The sequence below is a fragment of the Pezoporus occidentalis genome, unplaced genomic scaffold (assembly GCF_034315485.1).
Source record: "Pezoporus occidentalis ecotype Australia unplaced genomic scaffold, CSIRO_AGI_Poc_V1 ctg41, whole genome shotgun sequence".
NCBI classification, from domain to species: Eukaryota; Metazoa; Chordata; class Aves; order Psittaciformes; family Psittacidae; genus Pezoporus; species Pezoporus occidentalis.
Window position 1 is genome coordinate 3,588,010 of NW_026915736.1, and position 26,371 is coordinate 3,614,380.

At 38.1% G+C, this 26,371-nt stretch overlaps 1 long non-coding RNA gene across 1 annotated transcript in view; it reads left to right on the forward strand.

Annotated features, from left to right (window-relative positions):
• Window positions 1-7,317, forward strand: part of LOC134171589 (uncharacterized) — a 49,634-nt gene extending 42,317 nt beyond the window's left edge. The window contains exon 3 of the long non-coding RNA XR_009967673.1: window positions 7,122-7,317. This is a non-coding gene — a long non-coding RNA (uncharacterized LOC134171589). The remainder of the gene's footprint in view (window positions 1-7,121) is intronic.
• Window positions 7,318-26,371: the final 19,054 nt, after the last annotated feature.

Genomic DNA, 26,371 nt, shown 5'->3' on the forward strand with positions numbered 1-26,371 from the left:
CCTTGCATCTGGCTTAGTAGTACTGTTTCTGCCTTTTGTAATCTTCATCACTGTGGCTTGTTAGTGCATTAGCTAACTATGGAAGTTTGATTTTTGCTGTGCCTAAACAAAGACAAACACTTTCGATGTTAATTTTCAGCAAAACAATGTCAGCCCTGGGTTGTGGGCTGAGTAATTTGTATGAGTGGAGCTGTGTGTGCTTACACTGAGAATGAGTGCTGCAAGGTGAGTTCCAGCTTATAGTGCAGGCTATGAATTACTGTGATCTCTAGCAATGAATCTGAAGCAGATGTAAGTATTGTGGGCATTCAAAAACTTTTTGAAAGTGGATCACTATTCCGTGGCTGGATAGTATTCTAGCTAGCTGTACTCACTGTTCTGTTCCTAAAGCCTCAGTCCCTTTCTGTGAAAAAGGAGAATGACCTAAATTTACCAGGAAGTTTCGACACAAGGAAGAAGCCCTCATTTACTCAGTAGCTGCTAGAAGACAGTCTTTAAGAAAATGTTGCATGTCTGCTTGTGAGCAGTATGTAGCTGAATGGGCTCTAGTGTGTTAGCAGCATTATGCAAAAAAAAAAAGTCTTCCAGTGATAGTAAAAAATCGTATCAAGCCATACAAAATGGAAACATATCTAAGTTTTAATATCTAAGTTTTAAAATGTAGCTTTGTGCTAACCAGTTTTGCAAGTCAGTTTTACATCAACACCCTCTCTTTTTGAAACAGTTGGATACTAGTTATGCCTGTTGCACAAATTCTTTCTGAAAAATAAGCATCCTTTCTGCTAATTTTGAATTGTCTTATATTGGTCTGTGTGTCTGGTGAATTTGCCTGTGGGGGAGAGGAGATATTCTTTTCTGCAGCTGGTGTGTGCAATGTCTGGATCAAATCTTCATGCATTGGGTGTGTAGCAGAAGACATCTAGGCAGTGGCACTCCAGACATATGGTAGAGGGGCTGCTGGGCACACCAGCCTCTGACACAGCTCAATTAAGGGCAAAGATAGGGTCTCTTGGGCACAGATGGGCATCTGTCAGAGGAAAGAAAGAGTGGAAAAGGAAAATGAGATGTTAATTTTAATCCCCTAATATACTTTTTCTCCAAAGGCATTGACCATCTCAGTTTCTGTATATATGGTGTCTTAAAGGTAGGAGCCATTCAGCTAATTTTTTTAAGTATTCACAGCAAAATTTCAGGTTTAATGTTGTTTTTCTCCATTTTTTTATTTTTTTTGTTAACCCTTATATTGTTTTCAGAAAGTATGTAGAATATTGTTTAATTGCAGTGCTTAAATTTTGCAGCTTCTCCTACATAGATTTTACTTTTCTAATTAAACCTACTTCTGACATCATAGAATAGTTGGAAAGGACCTTAAGATCATCTAGTTCCAACTCCCTTGCTCCTCTACATTAGCAGAGGCCGCACAAAAACGAGAACCTCTGCATTGCACTTCTTTCCAATCTCTTATCTTGGTTTTGGTAAATAAAAGCTCAGACTAAGGTGTGACTATGGATGAGTTGGAGCTAGGTAATGTGACAGTGAATCAGCCATCTCTGCTTTGCTTCACTTGCCTTCGAGGCCAGTGGTGAATAAATACACAACAGTCTCCCTGCTGGCTTGAGGAGAACTGGTGTACTCCCCCTACCATGGTCTTAGATGCCATAACACAGGATCCCTTGATGAATCTCTGTTTTCTGTCAAATTCTTCTTAGAACTGCCAAGTTGTAACACAGTGGGACAATCTAAGAGAAACATCACATTTTTGTTAAATTCTTATATTTTTGCATGCCTCTTAAAACTAAAGGGTGAACATTCTGGAAACTTATTTTGGATGACACATTGAATATGCAGTCTGGTGACAGAGCAAGCAAGATTGCATTTGGTGCTAGGTACTTCTGAGAAAGATGCAAACCCATCTATAATAGGCAACCATGAAAGGATCAAGCCCAAGAGTAAATGTCCTTCAGAGTCACAGTGGGATGTATTGAACTTCAGTCTGGAAGCATCAAGGCAGCTTCCTCTTCCTGTGATCATCTACTTAGTGCCTTAGCTCTTGTGGTTCAGATAAGTAACACAAAATACTGTTGCAAACCTTCCTGTATTCTAATTGTCAACAAAGGTTTGCAGTAATGAGTTGTTAACTGCGCATGGTATGTGAGCATTACACAAAGGAAAAAACAACAGAAGGTGAGAGAGCTGTTTGTACCTGCTTCATTGAAAGCATTGATAAGGATAGTGACTATGTTAGTGATGGAGCAATGTTGACCAGAAGCGGAGGGGGGGAAGAGAGATATACCAGTTATAACCTGGTTGGAACTGATGAGATAGCAGGTAAGAATATGCATTATTAAATACCATTTTCAATAAACACCTTTTGAGACTAGTCTTACTACTACAAAGTTGGCTTATATACTGTAAACTGTCCTTCTCAGTAACCTAGCATTAATCATCTGTTCCTTGGAGCTATTGCACTAAGTACAAAAATTAATACAAAAAAGAACAAAGAAATGTTGTCATTCATAAGAAATGCATTGTGTAATTCTTATACAGCACCAACAGAAAAATACCAGCAATAAAATCTTTGGTGCTTCTGAGCTTACTGTTATCTCTGAGGGAAAGTAGTTGTTATTTTGTGCAGGAGACTTACTCTTTTATTTAAAGATTCTGATAGCCATGAGGATGCTGTGAAGTATGTGGGAGTACAAAGCATGTATCTACTAAGTGGATAAATTATTACTCACAACATGCACCCAAGAAGATCTATAGACTATCAGGCTCATGCTTCCTATTAAATGTTTTGATTGTTCATTGGGCATCTGTCAGTAGAAATGCGATTCTGATCCTCTAATTCATGTTTTCCATCAGAAGTACAGATTTATGGTGCTTTACGAATGTTTGTGTCTTTATCTCCCTGCAGAAATACTACTGCTCTCCAAGTGTCTCCTAAATCCTCAGGTTTGTGCTGCTAAGAGTTGTGGTTTTCCTTCCCTGCTGTTTCCAGGCCAGTACAATGCCTTACTAGCAATGATTACAAGGCTTGTAAAAGAAGGCAGGAGCTCCAGAATGGTAATATTTCGCAACAGTCGCTGAAGGAAACTTTTGTTACTGTTAAGTAAGCAGACACCTACACTGAGCCAGGACACCATCTATGCTTGCAAAAGTATGATGAGGCCATGGGTTTCAAAGCATTCAGGAAATGTGTTAGCTTGACTCTAGTGCTGACAGCTTTTTTTCCGCCCTTATGTACTAACCAGACAGCTGAACAAGAGTCAGGAGATTGTGTGTGCATGCAGAACAAACTACTGAATAATGTGTCCTAGTGCTGCTGCAAGATCTTGAGGTAAAAACGACTGAGTTTCTCTTTTAGAGTAGGTTTGCACCTGGCAGCATTAAGATATGTTTGCTTAACAGACTTCTACACTGAACTGGAGGAGTATCGTCTGTGATGAAAGGGCAATTAATTTCATCCTGACCACCTCTGTTGGGACTGTCACTTGGACAGCTGCATTTGACATTTATAATGGGGTCCTTTCCTATGTCATGGAAGCTCCTTTAGCAGAAGGACTTTTCCTGACATTGCTGATCTGGGAGAAGTTTGAACTCAAGTGAGAGGTCTAAGACATTCCTCTGGGAATCTTCAGTCCCTTTTCAGGGTATATTTTTGTAGCTGAGGGTGAAAGAAAAAAGAAAGGATACATAGTGCCAGTACAGTGAACTGAATGGTTGACACAGATTGACTGAAGTGGTGCATACATGGTGAAGCTATAAATTAAGACAATTTGTAGAAGGAAATTTTTTTTTTTAAGACTGTAGAAACATCAGCAAATCTCGGGGGGGAGGGGGAGAGGGAGGATGACACACTGGTTTTTATTTTTTTTTTTTTTAAAGCAATGAGTATTTCCTGTTTATCTTTTAGGATGTTTTTTTACTCATTTTTTTCCACTTTATCACATTTTTGAAGAATACAGACAATTTTTCTGCCTATTGCTGGCTATCACTTAAGCACACTGCTATTTTGAGAGGGATAAAGAAAAAAGAATGGAGAATCAGTCCTCTTTATCATTCACATATAAGAGAGGGTCTTCTTAAAATTTCTGTCTATGACATTCTCCAATCTACTAATTGCTATATATGTGCATTGTGATTACAGTTAGGGTCTCATTTAAATGATGAAAACAACAGTCTACACACTAGAAAATTCCCATGTTAGGTGCAGATGTGGTTAAGAACTATTGAATGGATTGATCAAGCTCAGGATCAGTTTTCAAAACACTTTTTAATTAATGTAATTAATTAGTGCAAGACACAGTGAATCAAAAGAAGGAAGGATGATGATTGAAGGACATGAAAAGTTTGTAAGAGTACTACAAAGTGCTCTCCTGCAGAATTAAAAGACACCGCAGGCTGAATGGAGTAGTTGGCTGACTGGTGTAGTTGGCTGGATTGATGATCTGTTAGGGGTTTGCGGGTGGGTTGTTTTTTTTTTTCCCCAGGCTGGTCTGCTTCACCTTTATTGGAAGAGCTGAAAAAATTCTGCCCAAAACAAACAGTAGAGAGAACTGCAAATTCTTTCTTTTCTGCCGTCTTTGCTCTGTTCATGGAATAAAACTTAGGCAGCCTCTGGCGAATCTTAAGACCCTATTTTATCTTCTATCTTAGACTGCTTTGCCTTTCTAAGAGCTTTGGAAATGCCTTGACCTTGAAAGATTTAGTAAAGCTATGCTTGTGTTGTGGTCAGATACAGTTCATGGAGTACTGTTTGCCCTGCTCTCCTGACCATTTTGACTGGAGGCCTTTTGAAGCATGGCAATATTCTGTCCTTGCTTGTGTGGCCAAGTTTTCCAATGGAAATTAGATGTCCTTGGCAACAGGTATCTTTTGACGATTCAGACACCATTTTGGGAAGTACTCCTGGGTCCTTTGCTGTTTGCAATAGCATAGGAACCTCTATCTTTTTTTGGATCTCTCCTGGAATACAGACTATTAATTTTGGAGCACAGAAGAAATAGTAAACACCTTGGTAAGTACAGAAATAGAGATTAAAACAAATTAGTTTGGCTTCTTGCCCTGATGGGAAGCTAAGTAGATTATGGATATAGCATTAATAATTAGTATCAAATCTTCTTTAGCTCTTTGTGCCATGCAGATCACAGTACTTTTTCCATTTGTCTCTCCTTCTTGTCACTATCTCTCAATTTCCTTTTCACTTCTTAATGTTTGCAAATGATTATGTTTCTTGAAAAGATTAAAAATGTCTTAATCATAATGAAGGAAAATACTATCAATCCTCTTCACTTTAATAACATTGAAATCTAAATATAGGAGATTGCTTTAATTAGCAGGTAAGTTGTTTGGGTCAAAATCTTTATTTAATGGAGGAAAGATCAGTAAGGTGGCTCTAATTAATTCTATGGATGGTTCATTTCATCAAATCATTTAAGTAGTGCTTTAGCTATACCTTAATTAACATTCCATGTTCTCCTGAAACATGCAGAAATGTGCTTGAATGTCTGTTTTTTAAGCAATGTCCCACATTAAGATATGGAAGTGTGGTGGTGAAGTTCAAGTAAGGTAATCTGAATTTATTAAAACAATAAAACTTGTGTTTTGGCTTTGGAGAAATGGGTTTAATTAATTTGGGTCACTAGTCTTCAATTTGTATAACTTTTTAATTGTACAGTAGGGTAGTAGTGGTAGAAAATGTTACGTATAAGAAGATCCCATCTGTTTAACAACAATCAAAAAAACCCAAACAAAACACTTTCTTATCTTGATTAGAGGAGCATAGTTTTGATGAAATTGCCAAAACTTTGGTTTTGAAGAATATTTACACAAGGAGGCATCCTTACTGGCCAGTATGAGTTTTCCTATTGGAACCTGACAGCGTCTTTGAGTTTTACTGTTTAATGAATAATTAACTGCTCTTCCATGGAAAGCTACAGATAAGGCTCTCATCTTTATCTTTTCCACCATCATTTTTAACCTTCATAACAGATACGAGATTTTTCAAGTGTAAAGAAAGAAAAAGCGGAACCATATAAAATGAACCACAGTCAAGTTGTCCCAGAATTGGTGCAGACACAGAGCTGTTTCTTATTGCAGAATATATTATCATTTCTGTAAAAAGAAAAATTATATATGTAATTCTGTAGGACAGAAGAGAATAATAATATAGAGCAATATGTGCAATTGTATTCTTATATATATACACAGATTGTATAAGGTCTCATTACATTAAAATATTACAGACACTGAAATGTACATCACTAATAAATTTTGTATGTTACTGTGCATGGTCTATGCCCTTCTGATGAAAATTAGCATACTGGCATTTGGTTTTTATGAGCACTTCCCTCAAGAACTGGAAGACCAGAAAATTTATTGACAAAAGGATATACTGAAATAGAAAAAAAACTATCTTTATTCCAAGAAAAAACCATACCTTCCCAAATTTATAATGCTCATGGAAGCACTATCTTTTGTAAGGCAAGATGTAAGATAAGTAGCAATAATTAGAAAAGATGGGAATTATTCTTGCAGGAGTGAGAATGCTGAATGGAAAGAGAAACAAGTGATATAAAGTAATATGGGGCAATACTGGGCAGTGCAGACTGCATTTTGGAATGATACCAGAATGTCTTCCCAAGCCATTACAGAACTTGTATTAACCATGTGACAGAGAAGCACACTGCAGATAGATAGAGAAAACCAGTGGAAGAAGTTAAGTTCAAAGAGGATATTATGTCTCTGTTCACCTTACTCAGTGTTTAGAATTCTGCTGTGATTTTGATGATTGGAATTTAGAAACTAGTACCAAGGACTACTGTATATTTGTAAGTCTTCTATATGAATATGGTATATATATTTTTAATAAGATTGGTAGTCTGCTGATGGCAAGTGAAGGTTAGACTGCTCAGGTAGACTTCTGAATTCTGGCCAAAAAAAAATTTGCTAAAAAGAAAAAAAAAGAAAAGGTAAAAAAAAATATACAAACCCAACATTCAGGCAGGGAATTTAAAGAACTTTATGAACTGCCTTCTCTTATTTTTGAGCATGGTTTAGATTTACCTGCATATATAAAGTTTCATCTTACTTCACACTGAAACACTATCTTTTTTTAACAGACTTTAAAATGGGATTTGTGGTCATAAATAGAACAGCACATCAATAGCACTAGAAGAACTTATTGACCTGGAAAGATCAATCAGTCTGGAGGCTGAATATTTATCTATGCTTCAAGAATATTTTTCTGCCCATTACCTTGTTGATCAGAGCTTTAGAACATTATCAGCTTGAATAAATGTCCAAATTCCTGTTCCACCTTTGAATTTTTTTTTTTTCTTTTCCTCCTCCCACAGATTTTGAGAGAATATGTTAAAACAACATGAAGGGTTCTCACACTTTGTCTTGCTTAATTTAATCAAATGCCTTTGGCTGCTTCTAGGTAGGAGTCATGTACTGGCACTTGGTTGCTCCTCCACATCAGATTTTGATTATATGAAAGCCTGCATCATTCTGTATGCTTCCATGGCTTCCTTAAAAAATACATGAGAGGGGTGTTATGTAATGCCTGTCTTCCCTCAAGTAAATGTTAATTAAAAGTAAGAAAGAACATCTTAAGTTAATGAAAAATAAAAGCTCTTACGACTCCTGTTTCCAGAAAGGAAACATGGGAATTGCATGTCCAATGTAAATGTAAGGAAAATAATTATATCACTTTTTTTTTTTACTACTTCAGTCAGTTAGAAATGCTTTTAGTGTAAGTGAATGTACATAATTACTGCTCTGCTGTTCTGATTACTCATTACACCACAAAATGTTACAAGGAGAAGAGATCATTTGGCTGTCAGGATTTAGTCATAGTCATTAGTACATTGCCTTTATCTTGATACAGAATAAGATGTTTTACTATAAGCTGCTAAAGGTACATCATATGCGCTGCTGCATTTCCTAAATATGATCTATTATAACTGCCATTATCTTGTACTTTTTCTGGGTGTAATTTGACATTAATTTTACTCTACTGAGTAATCTTTATTATTTATCCCTTTTATTGCATATAGATATGTGTGAGCACAACATAATGGAAAAGTCACAAGTACTATGTCAGAAAAAGAATTGAGAGATGAAGTAAAGCCCAGGTGTTCACTTCTGATTTATATTAGTAACAATTTCATAATGATCGTCTAGTATCAGAGCTATATTACAAAGAATTCAGACAGTATATAATTAAATTATATAGAAAAGGGGTACATTTAACTTTTTTTGTGATCTTTGCTTATATATGAATATTTCTGGTTCTTATCAGGTGTTTTGGTTCTGGTTTTAGTTCCTCTTAAGTGTAAAGGTCCCATTGAGGTATATGAGTAACATTGTTCACAATTCTATGACTTCTTTTGAATGGAAATAACTGTCCTCCTCTTGAGTGCTCTTCCAGAGCTCATTGATACTATCTGATAATGTTAACTATCAGCAAACACTCTTAATCTGTAAATTTGGAATAGAGTTTGGTTGGTATAAACTGATACACCTCTGGCGGTTCAAACTTTTGAGTGAGTCTGCAGCATTCAAATATAAACAACTATTTTTGCACATTGGAAATTTAATTCTCAAGTACCCTTATAAATTTCAAAGAAGTCCATTGTGTTCATTTTGTGTCAGCCCTGTGAATAGGGTGTGTGCTTTCTTTCTCCCATTTCTGTCTTGAGGGAACTAAAACTATTACATCAGGAATATGTTCCTTCTGCCTCATTGTGTGTTCATTTCTTCTGTATTCCGTTGACATGAGTACCAAAAGTGCCAGTAACAGCACTTTATTTAGTCAGGTTTGGGTTTTATTAGGGTAGCCTGACTCAAAGAGTCAGTTCTTCATAAAAGAATCATCTTAGCAGGAGAATGAGTTTAGTCTGAGAGAAGAGATATGTGATCATGCTGGGCTGTGTTTATGAAAAACAGGATAGAAAAATGTGAACACGTTTGGGAATAATCATCTAATATTGTGCTACACTGAACTAAAACCTGCTGTTGAATGTCTCCAGAATGTACTAACCACTTTATTCAGTGGCATGGCCTTTCAGAACTGTCAATAAACTGTGGTTCATTACCTTTGGGCTGGTTTTGGCTCTTGATATAGGATTGAAGAGAAGAATGAGATTAGCTAATGGTATTTGACACAAATATACACATGGGAAATCCAGCCCTAATTACTGAGGCTGTTGTGGTGAACAAGGACCTGCCTTAAAGGAAATTATTCAAGAGAATACCTGATGGTGTAGCAAGAGTTAACTCTCTTCCAGAGTCTGCTGCATACTGGGCATCTATGTGGGCTTGTGATAGAAATGAAAAGGTGATAGAAGGGTAGAGAGCATTATTTTCCTGTGTTCGAGGCCTTGGAGTGGTGCAGGTCCTTATTATGTGGGCATGTATGGGACTTCATGGGTTTCAGAGGTATTTTAACTCTTCCTTGTAGTGTACTTTCTGCTCAATGTGAACTTGGCCTATATATCTATGTTTTCTTCAAGACTCCACAGAGTTTCATCTGAGGTAGTTAAGGCTTTAAATTTTTTAGTTTCAGGAGTGAGATGGGACAAGGCAATCTGTATAGCATATAGCACTGGGTGACTTCTGCAATTAAATATAGTTAGGAATTCACTGGCATAATACCAGCAAATTCTATTCAGCTTTGTTCCTGTTTTTTTTCACTTGGTACCCAGGAACAGAAATACATAAATTTCAAGTGTGGAAGAATGTCGAAGAATGCTCGCAGCAGCAGAAAGTCTTTAAAAGCTGTGAGAGTAGGTGCTTGTGAGACTGCTTGGGGAAGGAATAAAATGTCTGAATGTCTGCAGCATGTTGTTAATGCTGTCTTTTTCTTTAGAGAACTACACCAAGCCAGTTAGGAAGCAGAAGCAATAACACAGCTCAAGTGATCAGTCTGAAAAATGGGTTACAAATAGCATCAATGACAGTTGTTTGACATTGGTTGCAGTGGATTGGTTCTGCAAATTTTTATGTCTGCATTGAGCATTAGGGAATAACCCTAGGTATCAATTGTTAACAACGTAGTTTGATCATGTTTAATTGCTGAACAAAAAAATTACTCCATTTGTTATGTAAATTAGGAATACTTCTAGTAGAATCACTTTGTCAAACTGCCTCAACATTTTTCAGTATTAGTCAAAGCAGGATCTCAGAGTATCTGCATAACTTCTTATGGCAGTAAGAGAACTGATGCCTTCTCATTCGGTAGGCTGTCTGAAAAGATGGGTAGATCCACATAAAGATTTGTCATCATTAGTCATGTCTAAGGATTTTTACGGTTGCCTTGTTAATCTTTATGATAATCTTCCAAGGTTATGGTCAATTTCATTTTGAAATAATACTCAGTTTAGATGGAAGTTAAAGAGGGGTCAGTTAGCACTTAAAATCTACACTAAATTTGTTTGTGATCAATCATACTGAAGCTCCTAGAGAAAGCCACAGCATGCCTACTACAGGAAGGATGAGCATCCTTTATTGCTAAACCCAGAACAGCTGTTTTTCTTGTTTATCCAAATAAGGCCTGGTAGGACCAGGCCAGCTAGTATGGCATCTGGAAACATCAGTGTGTGGAAAGCTCCAAGGAGCTATACCTTCATATATGTGCTTTGCATTTCCCTTACTGGTGTGGTTAACACTGTTGAATATCCAGTTCTTATCTGCCACACAAACTGTATCATACTTCTGTCGCTTCCCACCATCACACATGACTGCCAAGTGCAGACTGGAAAGCTTAGCAAGGAGGCTGATTGGACTTCTAACATAATACCTTTTTTAACCTGATTCACAGACCACCAGTGACAAATCTCCAGTTAAAATATAACAGAATTTCTGAACATTTCAGTCTGTATATGCTGAACTCTTAGTTGTGTGTTTCTCTTGCGTTTAAAACAGGCAGCTCTTTAACAAGAGTAAGTTAAACGTGCAAAACTGGAAGGTAGAACTCCTTAAACAGAATAGTAATAGACTTACCAAAATGCCCTGGTGCTAAGCAGAAACTCTACAAGCTATTATTTTCACAGTAACTGGTGAACATTAAAAGTGTGGATGATTTTCTGTAATTTTTTCCTTTCTGTTTCTTTACCACTTCTAAAGCTGCCAGCTCATAACTCAACAATTCTTTCTAGCTATTCACACTGGATAAGTGGACAAATCTTATTATGTGCACTTAACTTGTTGTGGTTTGTGATTAAACCAGAAAGCACTCTTTTTCTTTTTTTCTGAAACATTTGCAATCAAATGAGATTTAAAGTGCAATCCATGTAAAGCAATTCATATAGCCTAGGAGGTTATCCTGGCAAAATCCATCTGATGCTGAAACCCTTTAGGTTTCATAACAGCAGCAGCACTAGCATCTTAAAAGACTGTTTACAACTTTTAGTAACAGTATACCTACATTAAGCAAAATGGAAACAATGGTCTGAACAGAAAAAACACTATATCTAAGTAATTGTGCTATAAAGCATTATTAATCCAAGAATGTTGCATACCTGCTGTGATAAAATGACATTCTTGATATTTTCTGGGGAAAGTTTTCTCAATGCAATATTTAAGGCAAGTAATACTTGCAAAGGGATACAGTTGGTAGCATAATTTGATTATTTATTAGTTATAGTTTCTATTTCTGCTTTGATCTTTTTTCAGTGCTCCAAAGCATTAATGCTAATGGTTTAAAATAACTTTTGGACAGGAATACAAATACTATTAGTAAAAAGGGTTTATTTTGCTTTCTGAATTCTACAGGAGGTATTAGTGGTGTGCTATGACAAGCTCTACAGGTGGTGCGTCTCTCAAAACAATGGGCCTTGACTATGTTTTGTGTCATAGTATCTGCATACTGTTTGATAAACAATCAGATATAACTGGCTCATTGTAACTATATCCTCTGAGGGTTCTTTGTTTTTTGTTGGAATTTTTTTGAGTCAGATTTGAAGTAGGATAAACAAGGGTTGCAGTTCCTTAGCCTGAATTTAAGAGTCTGTTGAAATGTAACCCAGAATGAAAAATGAAGCTGTGAGAGCCAAAAAGCATGCCTCATTGAACTGTGACTTTTTTCATTTGCTTATAGAAAAACAGTCCCGAAAAAAATTACTTTTCTAAAGGCATATTTAAAGAACTTTAAGAAGATCTTGTGCTTTATGGTAGAGCTACAGAGTTGAGTTGCTCTGCATCCAACAGGGCATAATGCAGGAATTCTTGGAGGGCATCCTATAACATATATAAAATGTCTGCTCAGGTAAGAGAAAGCATTGACTGTGTCAGCATGTGACCATAAGGACATTTAAGAAAAAGTAGGTGAAACAACAATGTGTAATTAAGCCTGCTATAATGAATAGTCTAAATTCCGAGGGGAGAGAGAATTTGGAAAAAAGAAAGGATCAAAATTATTTTCAACTGAACAAGCAAAAAGAGACTTCATAAGTATCAGAAGAAAGAAGAAAAGGAAGTGAAGTGTAGGTTTGTTATTTAATAGAAGAGGGGATAAATGATGGTCTCAGAAGATAATTCAGAAGACTTATACTGCTACCAGACCTTGGTTCCTCTCCTTTGAAAAAAGAGTGGGAATGTCACCTGGTCAGCACAGTCTGAAACACCAAGACTCATTAGGATAAACCCCCATGTATTGTTAGTTGCTTTTTTCCTATAGGCCCATCAGCTGAGGCTTCATTTTCAGCACACTGGTTCCCAGTCCTGACAAAGTAGCAGCTCTGTCAGTACAGTAGAGCTAATCTGTCTGACAGCTCTCATGCAGGACAGTTGGCATGTCTGAATTTTGCATCAGCATGACCTGGAATGAAATACCAAAAATGGGCAAATGTCTGACAGAATGGAAATAATTAAGACTGAGTTTGCAATCTGTTTTTCCTATAAAAAAAAAAAAAAAAGAGGTTTACCTCTGAAAATAGTAAAGTATAATTATTTTTAACACCACCCCCCAAAAAAAAAACAACAACCGATAACTAATGAACTTGCATATGGTATCCCTGTAAAACTTTTCCATTACAAGGGTCACTGTTAATACCAAAGCAGATCACACAAGCACCCAACAGCCTCATCGTAACTGGGAGATCCTTAGTGTCTCCATGCAATTTCAAAAGCAGGTTTACCTGTTGTTCTATTTAAAATGAAAGTTTTCAGGTCCTCATAATAAGATTTGCAGTCAACACTTTGTAAGGAATAGCATGATATACAGTGAGAAAGTAATGAGGTGTCATAAAAATAGCGCTGAAGAAGCTCCTCAGATTCCTTCCCTGTCCCAGTTGTATTTCCACACTTTTATTTTAAATCCAATGCAATACCTTTTCCATCTTTCATGCTGATACTATGTTTTTCCCAATGTTTAAAGTATACTGTTTTTACTGGAAAAAAAATATATAAAAATTATCAGTGTTCATTTAAAAAACACAAAAAACAGGGAAAGAGAGGATACTGCTGTAAGAGACCAATATGCCTATACCAGATGCTTTTCAGAGGAAATGTTGATGTGGTCAGTTGCTTTTGGTATGTCAGCTTTCTGCTGATGCTCCTAACTAAGAAAGAGTAAGTCAGCTCCAATGTGGAAATCAAGATGTTCTGCTGTCTGCTGTGAAATGCATGGGTCAAACTAATACTATGTCTTATGTTCAGTCTGTCTGGGTTGCAGGGTGGAGAACTGGAGTTTTTCCAAGAAGGAGAAAAATGACTGCTACTGCTGAAACCAGGACAGTAGTCATCGTGTGCATGTGGTCGTGGAGGTGTGCTAAACATGAAAGCTGGATTAGAGTCATGCAACAGTACAAATAAGAATGCATAATTAAGAGTACTCAGGATTAGCAAAAGCTGTCAGGGAGATAGTCAGAAAGGCCAGAACTAAAGAAAATTTAAAAAAGCAAGCAAGCAATCAACCAAAAAAAAAAATCAGCAAACCCAAAACAACACTACAGAGACTCTATAATAAAGTAAGAAGGAAAACAAAGGCAAATACAAACCTAAGTATGCATTATAAAGAAATCTAGTGACAAAAAGATTGAAAGAGTCAATACTGTTTTCAGGTAAGTCATCACAACATATACTGATTATATATTTAACGAAAATGGGGTTAATGAGGAGATAGTTCAGGTCAATATCTGACATAGTAAAGAATGGTGATGATTACATCAGGATCAAGAAGCTTACCCTAAGAATGTGATAATGGGCCAATATTTAATGAATTCCTGAAGGAAACATGGTATCTATTTGTTTAAAAGCACTCGGGTGTATTTGCAGCTGGTCATCTTAACTCTGATTCCCAGGAATTGTTTATACCGAATTATTAACCTAATAAATTGTTATGTAGCTTCAGGTAGATAGTAAGGCAGTAAAGTTAAATCCAGCAAGGTGAATCTATGGACATCATGAAATTAATTTATTTCACCCCTCTTTTCTTCTCTGGTTACTGTTCATGAAGTCTTATCTAAAAAAAAACAAAACCAAACCAAACACAAAAGTTGAGGGAAGCCCATGACAAATGGTCATTTTAACAAAAGAGGTACAGTCACTCTATGGGTACATATATTCTGGAAATTATGTTGTTCACTGCATTTATAACTGAGTTAAAAGGTTAAATCAAAAACAAATGAAAATGGGGGGGGGGGGGAAGAAGTCAGTATAGACCTATGTAAAGCTATTCAGGAACAGTTGCAGGCTTTTTTTCTGTACTGAACAAGAGGAGTCCTTATTTAGGAGACAAAATAACAGATGAAATTCAGAGTTGATATATGTAAAATAATGATCCCAGGAAAAAATAACTTCTAATGCATAACCCATGATAAGTTTTACATTAGCTATTTCCATTCAGAAGGGAGATCTTTAAGGTCACTGCAAGTATCATCTGCGTGCTCAGCCACAGTGAAAAGGCAAATAGATTCATAAAAAGTTATTAGGGAGAAAAGGGAGAACAAAGTAGAAAATGTCTTTATACCATCTATAAATCTGGGTTTTGTTTGCACATTGAATACGATATGTAGTTCTGGTCACTCCTTGAACAAGGATATGTGGAAAGCAAATGCAGAAAAGGGCAGGAAAGCTGATGAGAGGTAGGGAACAACTTCAGTGTGCAGATCTAGTTATGCTCACCATTATGACTTGTAGAGGAAATACAATTCAGATATACAGAATGCAGAAAGTATGTAAGGGATTTCTATTCACTAATGGTAATCAGTGGTGCTGAGCACTGCTGCATTCAGTTACAGCTTTCTCCTTCACTTCGAAACGCGGATGGATATAATTGCTGTGAATGTAGATGCCCTGGTCCATAGAAATTTCACATATTTAAGCATTATGATATCTGGGTAGGGTTATAATTTTAAAGAAATATCTGTTATGGTAGTTACTGAATCTCTTTATTAAAAGTGAGCTTTGTACTACATGAAGCTAGATATTTTAATAGAACTATTAATGCTCCTCAGCCATGACACAACTCTCTACATGAATCTCGACACTGTAGCCAATGTTAAGGATTTTCAGTATGACCATATTATCCCTCCAAAGGGGCTGAGTCCCAGAAGAAGAAGGATTAGCTAATTTGTGAGTTCTGCTCTGTCAGATATCTCTTCATTGTTATAAGTAAACTCTGTGGGGATTTGGGTTTTTGTTGTTGTTGGTTGGTTGGTTGGTTTTTTATTTTTGTTGTGATGGTTGGTTGGTTGGGGTGGTTTTGGTTGGTTGTTTTTTTTTGCACTATTTTTTGGTAACAGGGACTGTAATGAACAAGAAACACTGATGTACTCCAGGAATAGAAGAAAATCTTCCTCATGGGTTAAATAATTAGCTGAATTAGCAAAGGGGATTTAATAATCTAAATATATTTTAAAAGGCATAAGGATAATTGGTTTTGCTTCATCTTCTGGGATAATAGTGACTGACTGCAGCTCTGTGGTTTACAGTTTAGTCTGCTGTAATGATGCTGTTGAAGTAATTGTACTCATTATGTGAGTGTCACTCACAGCATTGCCTTGCAAACCTGCCTTCCTCATGAATCCCTAACTTTGCTCACTGAATACAGCAGTCATCTGAGAACTGTGCAGATTGCACAGACCCATGTAGGACACCTGATGTCAGTCTCTACCATTAATACAAGAAAGGCACTAAATACTTCAGAATTCTCTCCCTCACTGGAATTATTCAGCCCCTCTTTCCCTGAAATGAAGTTCGTGCTAAACTTGTGTGAAGTTAATTTTGGACAGAACACTTCCATGCTCCATTCCTTAAAGAAAGATAGGAAATTGTGTCTGTTTTCTCAGGTTAAAAAGCAAAATATGACAGTAGTTTTTACATTTCAGTGCTTGGGCTTTCAAAGTTAGCAGAATCATTGTGTTAGAGGTGTACCTTTTGTTTAACAGTAAGTAAAGTCCCCATGACACATTAGAATGTGTGTGAATGATTACTCCCCTAATGGTCTGTTAGATGGGATCTCACAGAAAAAACAACAGAGATCTGACAATATGATTAAAGTTTCCATTTGGGCCAAAGTGGCGAACAAGGGGTTAACCAGAACGTTCTACTTTGAGAACTCAGCTTTAGTTCAGTATTGCAGAGGATTTGGTTAGGGTTAACTTGTCTCAATTTCACATAATACTAATTCTCATTAAATGACAAGAAACAGGTGAAATGGGTTCAGCAAACCACTATTAAAGCTGATTCATTGCCTTTCACCTTTTCCAACAATGGGTGTATAAACTATCATATCACTTTTTTTTTTTCTTGTTTAGCTTTATATGCTGTGACATTTAGGTTAATTACTCTTAATCACCCTGTGCGCAAAATGCTTCACACATTTTTCCATTTAGCAGAGTAACAAGTAAAGTCCTATGTAAAACCAGATGAAAAAAGAAATAGGTGTGATGCAGTTGACATGCTAGAGGGAGGAGATGCCATCCAGAGGGACATGGGTGGGTTTGGGAGGTGATCATGAAGTTCAACAAGATCAAGGGCATGGTCCTGCACCCGAATCGGGGGCAATCCCAAGTACAGCTACAATTCCAGCTGTGCTTGGGTTTGGCCTGGAGAATGGGTAGAGTAGCCTAGGGAGAAAGACGTGGGGCATGTTAGTTGAGAAACTGAACAGGACCCAGCAATATGCATCTGCAGCTCAGAAAACCAACAGTACGCTAGGCTACATCAAAAGGAGCGCTACCAGAAGGTCAAGGGAGGTAATTACCCCTCTCTGCTCTTGTGAGACCCCACCTGGAGTACTGCATCCACCTTTGGGGCCTCCAACGTATGAAGGACATGGCCTTATTGGATCAAGTCCAGAGGAGGGCCGGAAAGATGATCAGGGGCTGGAGCATGTCTCCTGTGAAGATAGGCAGAGAGAGATGTGCTCATTCAGCCTGGAGAGGAGAAAGCTTCAGGGAGACCTTGGAGTAGCTTCCAGTACTTAAAGTGGGCCTACAAGAAACCTGGAGAGGGACTTTTACGAGGGCCATATATTAATAAGACAAGGGGAGATGGCTTTAAGCTGACAGAGGGTAGGTATAGATCAGATATTAGGCAGAAATTCTTTACTGTGAGGGTGGTGAGGCACTGGCACACACTGCCCAGAGAAGTTGTGGCTGCCCTATCCCTGGCAGCATTCAAGGTCATGTTGGATGGGCCCTCGAGCAACGTGGTCTAGTGGGAGGCATCCCTGCCCATGGCAGGGGGAGTGGAAATAGATGATCTTTAAGGTTCCTTCCAACCCAAACCATTCTAGGACTCTATGATAATTTAAATTTACAGTCCCAGATGGCAAAGTTAGGCAGTGAGTAGCTTGGGATTGAGCCATTTTTAAGGCAGACAACTGCAACATAGAGTTTTTGAAATTAATCACAAAAGGTTGCCCTTGTGCCTCTTACGTGTCACAGGAGCCTACTGACACTAGATGACTGGATGACAGATCTTAGAACAAGCATAACCCCTGTTTACAAAGGGCTGTCTCCAGTCATGAAATATTTGTCAGAAAAAGCTAGGCTTTGTCCCAGACGCTTGTTTTAATCACTTTAATCAGCAGTATATGATTAAGTGAGACTTTTTATTTTAAACCCAAATTAACCTGTTATACAGCCTCTGCTTAGTTTCTGTAAATTAACAACGGGTATGACTTTCTGCAGCTAAGGTTACATTAAAAAGGTACATGTGTTAACAATAATAGCCAAGTAAATAGGAAGCTTGTTATGCTTTTCATGAAGTTATGTTCCTTACTTCTTATTTTAAAGAATAAATAATGTTACATATTTTCTTACCTTGGTTGAAACTATTGCCACATTATATACTGCTGTATATTTTTTATATATGTTTCCCTCTCCTTCCCGTACTGCTTCTCCCTGCAAGCTGCTCCTTGAAAAGCAAGCACTGGAAAACTGGAAGCACCATTGCTGCCTTTACACAGTGACTGGGAGGCACTGCAGGTGAAGTCAAAGCCAGGCTCTTGCTGAGTCAGGAGTATTTCTTCAGTACTTTTCCTTCCCAGTGCTTGTGTACTGTTTGCTCCAAGTCTTCTCCTGCCCCTTATTTATTCCTTTTTGACTACAAATGGGGCCGCCTTTCATCTCCTCTCTTAACTTGCCTCTCCAACACTTTGCCTCTTCCCTTCACACTTCAATTAGTTATTCCCCTTCTAATTTAACTGTCATTTGCAGTCCTTTGTTGACCTGTGCTTTCCATTCCTTGAATGCTGCCTTTTGTCCAGTTAGGTTGACAGATACCCTGTCCCTTTAGAGCAAGTGCAGCAAGAGGGTCCTCTGGTAAAAGGACGTGCTCCAGTTCACAGGGAGTTCCTAAACTTACCTGGGACCTCCACAGGTGTGGGGTTTGGGTATGGCTTAGATGAGACACTGAATGGGAATAGACAGTGCAGTAGTGTTCTACTGCCTACCTGTTTGAAACACAGTGTGGTTGTTTCTTACTATAATGGTTATTCCTAGTGCTGACTTCAATTTTGAAACGGCTGTTTTGGTTGTGACCAATTCTTGTCATCCTGCTGTGTACAGAACTGTTTCTGCTTCCCCAGCATGCAGTTCAGTACATAGGCTTCTCTTAGAATTGATCCATCTGTTATTTCTTCCATGGATTTCAAAAAAAAAGAGGCTGACTATAGAAATGGGCAACTAAAAGTCTTGTACTGTTTGGAGTAAACTGGGGTAGGTACTGGCAGTACATGTTAAGAGTCCTCACTTTAACCTTGTGAAATAAGTTGGGGGAAATAAATTTTAAAGTTAGAAAGCAGACTAGGAGAGAACAATATAAATAGATTTATGGAAGTGTCATTGAGTGAAGATGGAAGACAAAGTCCTGTTACAATTGCTGTTCTCAAGATGAAACCTATTAGGCAGTGTGGTTACGGTGCTGGACATCTCAGCAAGGCGATGCTGTCAGAACAAAGGTGGTAGCAATATCAGCTTGTAATTTGAAACTCAGAAATATTGGAAAAGATTATTTACCCATTTACTCTACCCAGCACTTCAGAGCTGGTTGAGTGCAGGTGGGTAATTTAATCCTTATGTTGGTATTAAGACAATGAATCCAACTGTTTCTATTTAAGCAGATATGGAGCTTTCTTAATACGCCTGTATTGCAACTTGCTTACAGTTTTGTCTTGTGGATCTATGTCTCCATGGTGAACCACAAACTAGTTTACAGTACAGCAGTCACTTCTGAACTGTGCCTTGAAGTCACACTGTGAGAATGCAGAACTTCATCAGCTGAAATTACAAAGAAAGATCCTAGTGATGTTGTAGCCAGTATCATTACCTGTGAATAGCAGTCTTGAATGAAAAAAACACAGAACTTTGGTATCATTTCATTAGAAAATACTTGAGTGAACTGGTTACAGGTTTGAACGTGTAAATAGAAGAAATCCTGAATCTGCGGCTGATGACTGGAATTTACCAGCATCTGAATTATAGATAAATATCTGAGGGGTAGCCCTTCAGCTAGTGTGAAAGGTCAGAGTATTAAAGGCAGCTTCCCTTATCTACAGGTTTCTCAAAACTCTTTTTGAGCCCTAGCTGGTATGGGGCAGGGGGGCAGAATCTGACCAGGAAGATTACGCAGAGACTCCTAGGGCTGGCTCTGGAAACCCAGGTGAGAAGTCCCCAGGAAATGCAGAGGATGTAGGGTTGCAGTGGTGTTGTGAAATCATTTCACAAGTGGCAGATTTTAGTTAGGAGAATAACTGAAGGAAAGCTACCAGTAGTGGGGATGTTTGTCCATTTGGTTGAAGGAGAAATCATGAAAGGAAGGAATGGAGAATGCAGCTTTGTAATTGCCCCTTCCACTCAGAATTCTTTAATGATTCAAACTTCATCTCTCTGCTGTACTGTCAAAATGGAATTAAATGTGTGTTGAAAGAGAGGAGGAAAATATACTGAGTAGATTTTAACCAGACCAGCTTAAGGGTTTGGGACAGCAAACAACCATAAGTAAACCTATGCAAGCATTGAGTTTCATTTATAATACTGATAGATTGCATTTTTTTTCTGCTGAGTTTTGCTACTGAAATAAGAAATGACATTTAAGCCATTTAATAGCACGTCAGTGATAGCACTCGTAGTATCTGAGTCTTGATGGTCATGAGCATGACTGAAGGCTCAAGTCTTTAAACTGCCTGAGAGCTGTACACCAACACTTCCCGTGTGTTATTATCACTTGGTTGTAATAAAAGACTAATTGTTTCAAAATGTTTTGATTATGCAGGTACAGAATAAGTTTTCTGGTATGTTCTATTTGTTATAAAAATGATGCTTCAGAACAGCAACGAAAAATCAGACAAAAGCACATCCAGAGTCCAGTTGTGCCTTATCATTCAGTCACACCAAAGCTTTCCCTAGCAAGCAAATAGTACAGCTGACAAAGACGCTGCTTAAGGCAGCAGGGTGTGTAGGGTGTACCTCTCTGTAAATATTGGGGTAGTACAGGATAAGCAGGAACTTGTGAACCTCCATTCAGTGGCATCTGCTCTAAGTACAAGAGGGAAATAGAATTGCAATAATTAATTTTGAGTAGAAACTGAAGAATTAAGGCTACATTTGGCTCCCTGCCAACAGCTGCAGAGTGTGATGAGGAACTATTTTATGAGATGATGCTTGGAGGTTTTCACAGTGATGTTGGCATGACTTTGGGCCAGCGGGTGCTGAGATTTGTAGGATTTGTTACATGATATCCATTAAATGAGAACTGCAATCAAAACAAGTCAAGCGCTCCTGAAAAAATGTGGGACTCCACTCAGACAGCTGAAGAAAGATAAAATCCACAGGAGCTCAACACTTCTCACTGGGATGCCAAATCTAAAAGAGTGAGATTAGATCATTAGATTCAGGCAATGTTTATGGTATAATAAAACCACTTACGTCCTTTAGTACAGCAGAAGCAATAGGCATAGGAAAGACCCATTGTCTTCCACAATGCAGTGCATAAAAGACAGGGCAAATTATATGGTTCAGCACGTGAGATGTTTACAGGCAAAGTCTGTAAACTTTGCAATGTACTGCTGGAAGGGCCAAGTGACTTTTCCCGCATAGAAGAGAAGTAGCTACAGTGTGCTGGCTAGTTAGTGACTGAATTTTTAGTGATATTTTTTTGTTCTTGTTTATTTGCTTCACATCATTGCCAACTTCATCAGCTGCTGTAAAAAAAAATAAAAATTAACTGGAGATCTGAACACCAGTGAGGTAGCATCTGTACTTCTAATGCTATAAAGTATGTATAATCTTTGGCTGCTTTGACATCCTTTATATCATAAAATAAACAGGGGAGGGGCATTATTCTGTATTAGAATAATCCAGTGAAATATTTTAAGTACTTTAAAAGTATCCTTTTGATTATTTTGCTAAATTGAGTCTGAGATCTCATTAAGTGAAAAGAATTAACCCATCGTTTCCAAGCCTGAATTCAGGTCTGTTTGGTAGTGGATAAAAATAAATATGATTGCCTTGATCTAGTTCTCTTTTGTAGCCATTAAAGGACCATTTATTTTGGCTATAAAGTCCAAGGGAAATAGAGAATATTCAGAGTAGAAAGATGCATTGTAAGGCTACCTGAGCGGTACTTCCTTATCTCTTTATACTGACTGAAATCATGTGGATCCTGACACACTGTTAGGGTTGAACTACAGTCAAAGAGAAGTAGGTATTCTTAGAAAGTTAACATTCTTACTGTGTTCTTTAATAATGGATAAAACAAGACTGAAAAGTCATTCTCTATATTCTTTTCCTGGAAAAAAAGTGCTAAATTTGTATGGAGAGTTCATAAGTAGAAACTGGAGAAAATAAAATATGAAAGAATGACTTTTCTCTCAAAACTTTTTTACATATTTTTCCTATTTAGTCTGAAAAATTCAATGAATATAAACTTGTTTTAGACTCTTCAAGATGTTTTGACATCATTTGTAACAGCTGCACAGTTTACAAACACTTTAAAACTATTCCCCCTTTTTTATTATTATTAATATGAAGGCCAATTTTTTTTCCTTTTTTTTCTTTTTCTGTAAGGTAAGAAAGAGGAGAATAATTTGGGTCAAAGGCACAGTCTGTTTGCTATAAGGCAGAAAGAGAAAATATCTGTGAACGATCTCACATTTCAATAATCATCCAGGAAAAACAGGGCTGAGATTTTAAGGCCAATGATAAACATTTAGAGAAACTTCAGTGGAGTAAATCTATAAACGCCTGGTTGGGGTTAGCATATGAGCAATTTAGTAGCAGAATTTTCCATCACATTTTCTGGGCAAATGCTATGCCTTAATTTTGCTGTTTTTTTTTGTTTTGGTTGTTATTGGTTTGGGTTGGTTTTTTTTGGGGGGGGGAGGGATATTGTTATTTTTTTTTGTTTTTTGTTTTTTTTTTCAAATGTGCTTAAAATATTTATAACATTTATCTTCTATGTTTGTAGTTGTCTTGTTTTAAACCCAGCCAGACAGCTTGTTCACTCACTCCCAGTGAGTGGTGCCAGGCTGAGAGCAATCGAGGCACCCCCCCTGCGCCCCCCAGGCTCTCCCCTTCCCCGCTCCCGGAGGAACTAACTACTGCTGAACCCAGGACAGTAGTTGATCTGGATCTTCAGACTCCTAAAGATATCTCTTTCTATGAGAGAAAGTCATGCAATTTACCTCCTGATGGAGAGATTCCTAAAACTGTATAAACTATGCTATATAAACTGCCTCTTCCAGTGCAGATGAATTCCATATAATGGAGGATGTCTTCTTTCCAATGCACACTGTGATTGAATAGATCAGATGTGGTTCAGGGAATCATGAGTTTTGTTTGATTTTTTTAATTCACAAGAAAAGTAGGATTAATGCTCCTGCTGCTGTCTGTATCCAAGGGAAACAACTCGGTTTTAGGTTGGTATCTATGGCTCATCCCTGAGGCTTTGTGCACTTGGGTTAGTTGCATGCAAACAGGCTTTTCTTTGAGGACTGTTTTTACATATATTTTCCCTTCACAGTACATTGTAACTTATGGCAATTGCCTCTATCCTTGCCAAATTTGCTAGTTGTTTTCCACCAGACAACTATTACAACAGAACTATGAAGTAATGGCGTAGCTTTGTTTTACAAGCTGGTGGTTGAATCTACAAACAGTTCAAAAAGGCATGTCAAGTCAAAGTCAAAGCCTTCTGGACTAAATTATTGGTCAACTCTACAGTCTGCCAAGAAGAATGTATGAAGAATAGAGTGTGATTCTGATGTCTTTCAGATGGTGTGATTTTATCCTGTCTGATGTTATCTTATTAGGTACATGATGTGAAATGGCATAATGTTGCCTGTAATAAACCCATGTTGGGTTGAAAGCTAGAACAGTAATGACAAAGCCAAAAAAGCTAGCAATAGCTTTCTTGAAAACAAACAAATAAATACCCTGTTTTCTAAACTACCTATGCTTCTCTCCATTCAGCTGAAGTTAATATGATTTCATGAAGGCTTAGCTTTTTACTATTACACATATCTTCACACCCACACACAGTTTATTTCTGGTTCTGCCTATGAATTCTTAATGTTTAAGGTTTAATAGGAAATGCATTGGCTGAGTAAATTTAGTGCTGAAGCTACTACTTGTTTTAGCCCCACTGTAACTGCTACAGGAAAAAAGATGTTATAACCTTCACAGCTGTCTCCTGTATCGGCCTGTTACATACGATGCAAAAGTGTAAATAAAACAGAAGTGCAGGTTCAGTTGGTTTGCCAACCCTTCAGTGTTGTAGCAAAACACACTTGAGTTTGATACTACTTCTTAAAATAAACAAAAAAAACCCCTTTTGCCATTCAGCCCTTCTCCAGGCTATTGTAGCAATCAGCATGTCCAGACTGTCTCGGTCCATCATCACTAACAGAGCAGTTCTGTGAGTGGGACTGGTACTAAATTATCACTGGCCTTAGGGAAGCAGAAATTTGGCCTAGCATTTCAGAGTGCAGGCGAACGTCCCAAGGATTATTCTGTATGTAACTTGGCAAATTCTAACTATTTTCAGGTTTCAGGATGAACTTAGGAACTGCACTTTCATCAGTTAATGGCACAGGAAGAAACTTTTTTTTTAGTCTGCTTATGTATTTTACTGAGCTGTTTCTCAGGGTAATATTTGCAGGTGTCATGTAATTAAAGTTTAGTCTAGCATGTGGTAGTTTTTTAATAGTACTTTTCCCATTTAGACTATCTTAGGAGTACTTACATGGTGGAGTGATTATGTAGGCAATTAACTCAGTCATTATGTGCTCAGCAATAGCTCACACACAGCTCTGTACATTAAAACCTGCATTTTATAGAAGAATCAAATGTTATTCTAGATATCAGGATCTTTGTTTCTCTTTTAAAGCAGTCTTCTGGGACCTTTAACCTTCTGCTTAGAGGTGGGCAAAGGGTCTAGCTTTATGATTGCCATTAACAGAGAAAGCAGCTGGATTTTCCAAAGGTTTACAGGTTGCAGTGTCAAGAACTGGTTATAAAAACACGCTGTGATCCACTTCAAAGTCCCTAATCTCCCTCCTCAAAGGGGAAGAAAATCAATCAGTGAGCAGGGTTGAGACGATTGGTTTTTAGTTTGTAATTCATAGAATCCTAGACTAGTTTGAAGGGGCCTTAAAGGTCATTTAGTTCCACTCCCCCTGCCATGGGCAGGGATACCTCCCACTAGACTGGGTTGCTCAAAGCCCCATCTCGCCTGACCTTGAGCACTGCCAGGGATGAGGCAGCCACAGCTTCTCTGGGCAGCCTGTGCCAGTGCCTCCACCACCTTCACAATAAAGAATTTCTTCCTAATATCTGATCTACACCTACCCACTGTCAGTTCAAATCCATTCCCCCTTATCCTATTGCTACATGCCCCTGTAAAAAGTCCCTCTCCAGATTTCTTGTAGGTTCCTTTAGACTCTGGAAGCTGCTCTAAGGTCTCACCAGAGTCCTCTTCTAGGCTGTACAATCCCAACTCTCTCAGCCTGTCTTCATAGGAGAGGTGCTTTCAGCCACCTGATTATCTTCATGGCCCTCCTCTGGGCTCACTCCCACAGGTTTATATCCTTTATATGTTGGAGGTCCCGGAGGTGGATGCAGCACTCCAGGTGTCGGGTCTCATGAGAGCAGAGTAGAGGAGGAGAATCACCTCCCTTGACCTGCTGGTCACGCTCCTTTCGATGTATCCCAGCATACGGTTGGCTTTTTGAGCTACAGCTGCACAGTGCTGGGTCCTGTTCAGTTTCTCATCAGCTAACACTGACATACCTATAGAAGCTTTTCTTGTTGCCCTTGACATCCCTGGTCAGATTAATTCTATCAGGGCTTTAGGTTTCCTAACCTGATCCTTGGCTGCTCAGTGAATTTCTCAGTATTCTTCTAAGGCTGTCTTTGCTTCCCCACTCTTGTAGGCTTCCTTTTTGTATTGGGGCTTGTCCAGGAGATACTTGTTCATCCACGCAGGCTTCCTAGCATTCATGCCTGACTTCCTTTTTGTCTGAAGTAGTAGCTGTATTATACTGTACTTTAGTTATTAAATTGTTCTTATCTCAACCCATGGGTTTTACATTCTTTCAGTTCTCCTCCCCATTGTGCCTGGGGGGGAAAAGAGGTGTGAGCGAGCAGCTGTGTGGTACTTAGCTACTGGCTGGGTCTGAACCATGACAGGCACTCATCATCTAAGTTTCCCCTTTGAACAGCCTGTAGCAGACCCCTACTATAGTGTCACCTATCCCTGCTCTCCCTTTAATCCTGACCCTTAGGTTCTCTGTAGAGTCCTCAGCCATCCCCAGGGACAGCTCCATGCACTCCAGCTGGTCACTGACATACATACTCATCTTCCCTGCCTGCACTTTCTCAAGAGGTTTTACCCTTCCATTCCAACGCTTCAGTCATAG